This window comes from Phyllostomus hastatus, unplaced genomic scaffold (assembly GCF_019186645.2).
Source record: "Phyllostomus hastatus isolate PE091 unplaced genomic scaffold, TTU_PhHast_1.1 phas_contig_80, whole genome shotgun sequence".
In the NCBI taxonomy this organism is placed as follows: domain Eukaryota; kingdom Metazoa; phylum Chordata; class Mammalia; order Chiroptera; family Phyllostomidae; genus Phyllostomus; species Phyllostomus hastatus.
Window position 1 is genome coordinate 14,960,918 of NW_025333960.1, and position 8,763 is coordinate 14,969,680.

At 40.1% G+C, this 8,763-nt stretch overlaps 1 pseudogene; it reads left to right on the forward strand.

Moving 5' to 3' along the window:
* Positions 1–6,240: 6,240 nt before the first annotated feature.
* LOC123826450 lies at positions 6,241–7,512 on the forward strand (annotated as a pseudogene).
* The last annotated feature ends 1,251 nt before the right edge of the window (positions 7,513–8,763 follow it).

Sequence of the window (8,763 nt, forward strand, 5' to 3'; positions counted from 1 at the left end):
CTCACATCCCAAAGCCCATCTCCACATCTCAGTGCGTACAGAGATTTTTATAAGGGAGAGGGGAAAAGAGCAAAGAGATCAAGGGAGGGGGTAGAAAAGTTCCTACATGCAGAGTAGCACAGTCCATTCCAATAAGGCAAGTGATGGCCTGGTGTGCATCATCCAGGTTTGGTCATTCTGGATTCACATCAACCCAGATTCACATCATCCTGACTCGCTTGGATGAAGTTCAGCAAATTGCTCAGAGCTGAGATGCCTAAAGGTGGGAGTCTGTATCTTTTAAAGTTAGCTCCTAGGATTCTTATATTAACATGCTGTTTATCTACAAGCTACAAACTGGTTGGAGTTAGCACTTACAGAAACAATGTCAAAAGAATAGTGAGGTGGGTTAGAATTCCCCACTGTTACAATTTTCCACTGCTCCAATTGTGCATCAAATATTTATTAGCTTCCCTTCTGCAACGTGTTAGACACAGTTCTAAAAACAGTGTTAGATAGTTTTGAAGCAATGATAACAAACTAGCCAAACTAACCATGTATCAGACAGTCAGGTATCACATAATCTGGAGAGGGAGATTTGAAAGGACAAAACCAGCCCCATTTGCTATTGTGGCACCATTTGCCTAGCAGGCCTGTGACCTGGTTAAATGTGACTGCCATTTTACTCTTCTGAGCTTGTCCTCAGGACTGAAAATTTTTGGAAGCAAGAACAGAACTAACACGTTCGCTATAGCCACAGGCAGAAGATAACATTGAAACAAACTGCAGCTTTCTTACAACTCCAGAAAAGCCCCGGGGCCACAAACAGCAGCAAACCCTCCCACCCTTTTTTAATCCAATTATAACCCAGCTAAAACTCAAAGCCCCCACCCCTCAATGCTGGTATATCTCTCCACACCATGCCCCTCTCCTTTTTTAGAGAGTGAATAAAATCTTTACTCTTTACAATGTCTTGTCTTTGTGAATTCTTTCACAGCCCAAGTCACCGACCACCCTAACAATATGGAAAAAGTTTTAGCAGATACATTATTAGGAGGTTTCACCGAGCACAACTGAAAGTGTTGGTAAGGCTCTGAAGCCAACAGGGCTAGCTTCCCAGGAGCCCTCTACTTCCAAATCAGTAACAATGTAAAATTTCCTCCCTGACACTGAAACAGAAGAGGAGCCTGGCATGCCCTTCTATACAGTGGTTTAAATTTAGACTCAAATCTAAGAACAGGAGGACAGACTAAGTATTTCTGTTGTAAATTCCATATTCCCAGTCTGAATTTTCCTTGAATATCCTGTAGAAACCTTTCAAAACATACCCCCATGTATCCCCCCAAATCCCAGGCTGCATGTTCTTCCAGACTACAGACACACGGAATTATATTTTCTGATACAGAATCATTAGAAAATTCCAGAAAGTGTGAGGAGACACTAAATCCAGAATGAAAGGAGTTCATTTGGTGGTGATAACAATAGCTCTGGAGATTTTTCTCCACAGCAATCCTTACCCCCACTTCCAAATGGCTCCTGTTTCTCATTTAATAAAGCTGATTTCTGGCTATGTGCAGAAGCTTGGGGTTCTCTCCTCTTGTTTTTCTCCTGGCTACTGTGGGGCTGCAGAACAAGTTGCCCCAAAATGTTCCTCTGTGGTATGCAGATTATTTTGAGCTATAGCTGCAGGCTCAAGAGAAACTTCTGGCCCTCTCTTAACTACCTAGAAGAACTTAAATTAAGGGCCTTGCCTGTAATTAACCATTAACAGAGATAACCTCTTTGATTCATCTAACGGCAGGACAGGACAAACTTCTATTTACTAAGCATCTGCTTGTCTCATCATCCTGCAGTGACCCTTTGAAGCTCCCAAGGCATCTCACCTCATCTCCAGCTCAGGATGTTTCTATCTCTGAACCTCTCCTGCCTGTGGGGTCTCTGACTCTCCCCCGCATGTGGAGTTCCCATACTTATGTAGGTATTAAACTTGGTTATTTTTCTCTTGGTAATCTGTCTCATGTCTATTTGATCAGACCAGTTAGAAGAAACTTGAGGGTAGGGGAAAATTTGTTCCTCCCCCACACTACTCCTCTGTTTGTGCCTTGTCTTTATCTTTTCCCTTCTGGACAAAACAGGAAGTCTTAGTAGCCAGTGGAGTGTTTTTGGAAGGGAGCATGGAAAGGGAGTGGGATGTATTGGCTGAGGGTGAAGGACAGTTGGGAATCAAAGTTGTTCCAACAAGGAAACATTTGAGAATCCCTTTTCCAACTGTACCTTTTCTTTCTCCCTGTACTCTTCGAGAGAGACAAGTACCGTATTTTCCTCCACCCACAAATTAATAGGCACAAACTGCGCCATCCCTGAGTTCAAAAACAGTCCACTTCCTCGTAAAAGTTTGTGGAGGGTACTTAGTAACTACCCAGCTCAAGATTAGCTAATTAATTAATAACTACAGAGCACTCTAAACATGCTTAGCATTTATTTAATACATTCTGGGGATTATTACTTAGTGACAAAAGACTCCTTTAGTGAAATACTGAAACTCAAGCTCTAATGAGAATATAATCTACAAAGCCATATACTTTCCCCTGATTCTTCTAACATTGGAAGAAATGTGTCTATCTTTAGTAAGCCATTTAGAGAAATGTGAAGGAAAAATAGAAAAAAAACCATTTTGTGTTGCCAAGAAAATTAATTTAGTGAAGAGCTTTTGTGAGGGAGAAAATGGGGAAGGGTGCATATATCATCAAGAATCATTAGTCAGAACTAACAACCCAAAACTGATAAGGAACAAAGGACAGTTTTTGAAGTCTTTAGGAAGAAGGGAATAAGGAGAGCAGGCATACTCTGAAAAAGCATTCTTTAAGAACACTTCATGGTAGTCCAGACATTCCATTCAAATTGGTGGCTATTTTGGAAAGAAATAAAGACAGTAGCTGCTGAAACAAGCAATCTGCAAGCACAAGACAGTTAATATTCACATATGGAAAGTTCCCCAGGCTGGTCTCAGCAACATTGCTGTAGCCATGAAATGCTGAGGGCTCTCCAGCAAGCTGGGGGCAGAGTCCTTCTTAGGCAAGTTAAAATCTCTCCTCCCTTCCCCTTCTAAAACTATGGTTATCTTATTTTATTGTTAACAGTATTTTTTCAGTTATAATGTAAAATGCATACTGATGAAACTTAGCATTATGAAAGAGCAGAAAAATCTCAAGGTGTTGATAATAAAAATCCTACAAAATTTACAGAACACATTTTCTTAAACTACTCAATTGAATACAGTGAAAAATGGTGGGTACCGCAATGAGTAGTATTTTGGGGAGAGTCTGTCTCCTAGATGACGTCGATTGACCTCAGTAGGGCAACCGTCCTAACTGCTTTACCAGTACTGAGTTACCCCCAAGCATGGCGAACTGCCCGGGACTGGAGAGAATCCAGCAGAGACAGGACAACATTCGCTGCTGCGATTTCTGCTCCAGTAGCATTTGGGCACGTTGACCTCCTACATCCCTGGTTTTATGGCCTTGTCAGCACATGACCAGTGAAAATCAGGAAGTCCATGGAATGACTGCAATAGTTCTTGTTCCCAGGGATAAGAATTATAACCACTGATTTAGAGCAATGCAAACAAAGCTAAATGAAGTGATTTGAAGATAGGTATGTTATGAGTGACTTATTAGTTAGAACAGTGCTCCTGCTTCTCCTACTTCCTTTTATACTTCTGGCCTATCTCACATCACTTATTCTTCCTCATCATTTAAAAGGGTTTATTACAAAGAACCTGTGCAACTCTTTGTTGAAAAGAAACCATTCCTTGCAGCTTATAAGGGAAGTGGTAAGATGTGAAAGTTTGTCTTACAAGAGATTTAAATTTACAAAGTTTGTAGGCATATAATAACATTAAAAAATACAGACGTTTTCAGTTATAAATTCATTTTACCTGTCATTTGTTTTATTGTGAAATAAGGACACCACAAGCACCTATGTGCCCAATACCCAAGTCAGCAAATAGCACATTACCCTGCCCAAGACTCTCTGCACACCTCTCTCAGATTGCATCAGTCTCTTTCCTATCTTGAAATTTCTGTTGTTTTTGCGCTTTTTAAATAGTTTTTAAAATTACTTATGTTTTTATGCTTAAACAAGATATTGTTTAGGGTGGCCCATTTATGCTATAGAGTAAGTAGAATCATACTTGAATCTTATTTTGCTCCTTTGTTCATTCAATATCTTATTTTTTGGATTCATCCATGATGATATAATTGTGTAGTATTTCATCATATGATTATAGCATAACTTAAGCATATCTCCCATCTTTGGTGAACATTTAGATTTTTCTCACTTTTTGCAATTATGAGCAATGCTGCCATAAAGGTTCTTGTTTGTGTGACTTTGAGTACACTTGTGCAAGAATTTTTCAAGGGCATATCACTAACATTGGAATTTCTGGCTTTCATGTATGTGCATTTCAACTCTAGATAACATCAATCTGTTTTCTAAAATTGTTACACATTTGAATTCCAACCAGCAGCACATCTGAGTTCTGGCTGGTCATTCCACACCCTTGTAAACACTTATGATTGAATAGCTTTTTAAATTATAGCCATTTTGATAAGTGTGTGATGGTATCTCATTGAAGTTTAACTTCCATTTCTCTGATTACTAATGAAACTAAATGTCTTTTTATAAGTTTACCAATGATTTGTTCTTATTCTTTTGTGACAATCTTTTACTTTTTCCTTTGCTCATTTTTCTACTGCCTGCTAGACCAATTGATTCATATGAGTTTTTTGTATATTCTAGATTCTAATATTTGGTTGATTACGTATGTGGTAAACATATCCTCCTAGGATGATGCTTATTTTGGTTTCAATTTGTTTTCCCCTATTTACTGTCTCTTTCAAAGGAGTTCTAACTTTAAATTAGTTAAATGTATCAATCTTTTCCTTTATAGTTAGTACTTTTTGTGTCTTGCTTAAGAAATATTTTTCTACCCAGAATTTGTTAACATGTTCTTCTATATTGTTTCCTAAAAGGTATATATCACATATCATTAAATATAAGTTACCATTGATTGTAAGAAACATTACAATTTCAGAAATAGTAAAATGTAAAAAGAAAATGTACCCTTAAAATGATGACAGGAGTACAAACTTGTTTTTCTTATTATAGGTCTTTAATTCAACTAAAGCTGATTTTGAGATACGGTTTACAGTAGGGTCTAACTGCATTTCTCCATGTGCATAATGAACTACCTTCTCATCATTTATTGAAAAGTCCATCTTTTCCCTAATAATTAAATTGCCACTGCTACAGTACATCAAGTATCTGTATAAGCTGGATCTGCTTCTGAGCTCTTTATTTCTTTAAGAGTCTTTTAAAGAAGAGACCTGTAGGAGACTGTTCTGCGTGGTGTGAGCCCATCTCCCATGGGGAGATACACAGGACCCACGCCCACAGATAGGTTCTCCCATGGGGAATCAGGCCTGCAATATGCCTAGGCCACTAGGCCACTTGCTTTTTGCTAAAACTCCCTCACCCTGAATTGAGGACATTTACTGCAAAGTAACTTCCTAAAACCATGCTAAACCTTCCAAGGATGAGTCTAACAAGTCCAAGTACTTTTGACTTTTCATTTGCAAATATCCCTCTTCTGTGATGTGATTAGTAGCATTGGTTCCTTTGTTTTCTGTAAAAGGTAACCACCTAAAGTGAACCTGTGCATGGTAAATGAGGACCATTTTGTAATGGGTGGAGAAACCTAATAAAGGCCTGTCATGGCGGAGGCTGGGCTTTAGCTCCCCTTGAGAGAAAAGCCATGCTGTCCCTTTTCCTCCGCAGGACTCGGTAGTCCATGTGAATGTCTCATTTCACCCATAATAATGTAGACACTGCAGGCCAGTGTCTGCATCAAAGACCTCTGTTGGGATTTTGAATGGAAATGCATTAAACCTTCAGATTAATTTGTGGAGAATGAATATTTTTATGAGACTGTGTCTTGTCTTTTCTACCTATTAATATCTTATATCTTTAATTAGGTCTTCGTCATAACCTTTCAATGAAGTTTTATAATTCTCTATATAAAAGTCTTGCAAGTTTGCCTCCTTTGTTGCTATTGCTGCCGCCATATGCATTCACTTTGCTCAGCTCTTCTGACAACTAGTGTATCTTCTATTCCTTAATATCACTTTCCTCCCTTGTTTTCTCTTACTTTACGTGAACCCATTCAGAGGCCCCTCCCTCTTATCTGCCTGCTGCCCAGTTATGGCAGAGAATGATGTGGACAATGAGCTCTTGGACTATGAAGATGATGAGATGGAAACAGCAGCAGGGGGGAGATGGGACTGAGGCCCCTGCCAAGAAATATGTTAAGGACTCCTATGTCTCCCTCTATAGCTCTGGCTTCAGGACTTCCTGCTCAAGCCAGAGTTGCTCTGGGCCATTGTTGACTGTAGCTTTGAGCATACATCTGAAGTTCACATGAGTGCATCCCTCGGGCCGTTCTGGGAATGGATGTCCTATGCCAGGCCAAGTCAGGCATGGGAAAGATGGCAGTGTTTGTGCTGGCCACACTGCAGCAGCTGGAGCCAGCTGCTGGTCAGGTGTCTGTGCTGGTGTTGTGTCACACTTGAGCTGGCTTTTCAGATCAGCAAGAAGTATAAGTGCTTTTCTAAATACATGCCCAATGTCAAGGTTTGGTAGTTTGTCTATCAAGAAGGATGAAGAGGTGCTGAAGAAGAACTGCCTGTATATCGTCATGGGGACCACTGGGCACATCCTTGCCCTTGTTTGAAATAAGAGCCTCAACCTCAAACATATTAAACACTTTATCTTGGATGAATGTGATAAGATGCTTGAATAGCTTAACATGCATCGGGATGTCCAGGAAATTTTTTGCATGACCCCCCATGAAAAGCAGGTCATGATGTTCAGTGCTACCTTGAGCAAAAAGATCCATCTAGTCTGCTGCAAGTTCATGCAAGACCCAATGGAGATCTTCGTGATGATGAGACAAAGCTGATGTTGCATGGGTTGCAGCAGTGCTACGTGAAACTGAAGGACAGCAAGAAGAACCAGAAGCTCTTTGATCTTCTGGAAGTCCTTGACTTCAACCAGGTGGTGATCTTTGTGAAGTCTGTGCAGCACTGCATTGCCCTGGCCCAGCTCCTGGTGGAGCAGAACCTCCCAGCCATTATCATTCACAGTGGGATGCCCCACGAGGAGAGGCTTTCTGGGTATCAGCAGTTTAAAGATTTTTAACGATGAATTCTTCTGGCTACCAGCCTATTTGGCCGAGGCATGGACATTGAATGGGTGAACATTGCTTTTAACTATGACATACCTGAAGATTCTGACACCTACCTGCACCAGGTGGCAAGAGCAGGCTGGTTTGGCACCAAGGGTTTGGCAATCACACTAGTGTCAGATGAGAATGATGCCAAAATCCTCAATGATGTGCAGGATCTCTTTGAGGTCAATATCCGTGAGCTCCCTGATGAGATTGACATCTCCTTGTACATTGAACAGACACGATAAAGGACTCATCCCCCTCTTCTGGAATGTGACAGTCTGTCCCTCTTCAAGAGATGATGCCAAGCGTGAGGGTGAAGGAGGCACTACTGCCACCTACTCCTGACAACCCCCAACCCCACCCCAAGCCTTCCCTCTTTTGCATCATCCCTTTAAGCCCCTGTTTCCTTATTTTCAGAACTTTTCTAAAAACAAAACTAAAAAACACATGCATCTATTAAAAAAAGAAAGTCTTGTGCATTCTGTATTTTATTAGATTGATTTCTAAGTACTTTTTTTTTATATTGTAGAAGAGGAAGAAGTTTTCTTCTACTCTTAAAGGATTCCTGGCTGGGTCTGAAAATTAAACCAATGAAGATTAACAGGAGAACAGTGTACAAATTTATTTCATATAAGTTTTACAGGACACAGAAGCATTTGTAAGGAAATGAACACCTAAAGAAACAGTTAAACCTGTGTATTTTAATGCTAGGTGTGATGAAGAATGGGCAGTCTTATAGAAATATGATAGGTTAAGGAGCATGAGGTAATTATAGTAAACATCGCATGACATCTTTCCAAAACTTTTATTTCTGACATATGGGGGTCTGTCCAGAAAAAGTGCAGCCATTGCTAATAAAACAAGAACAGTTTGTGCAACACCAATGTAACCTGGCAGCCCCGGAGAGTGGACTGAAATGCGCATGCATGACCAATGACAACTTCACTGTGCTAGTCAGTGGGGGTGGTAGACACTGTTGAGTGAACATGTACACTTTGTGGCTGTCACATTCAAAATGACTGAATGAGTAGAGCAACAAATCTGACTCAAATTTTGCATAAGCTTGAACATTCCTCTGCAACTATAGGCAACGGTGATTGGCAACTTCATCAAACGTACTTTCTCATGCATCATGTCTCATGCAGTCTCTTTGGCAAAACATCAAATCACTCAGGTGACTCAAACCCATTACAGCCCAGATTTGGCAACTTGGGACTCCTGACTTTTCCAAAAACTAAAATCACCTTTGAAAGGGAAGAGATTTCAGATCATCGATGAGATTCAGGAAAATACAATGGAGCAGCTGATGGTGATTGGGAACACTGTGTGATGTCCCAAGGTGCCTACTTGAAGGTGACTGAGGTGTCATTGTCCCATGTACAATGTTCCTTGTATCTTCTTCAATAAATGCTTCTATTTTTCATATTACATGGCTGGATATTTTCCGGAGAGATTTTATATGTAAATGTTAGTGATTTTGTATTGTTAAAAACTCA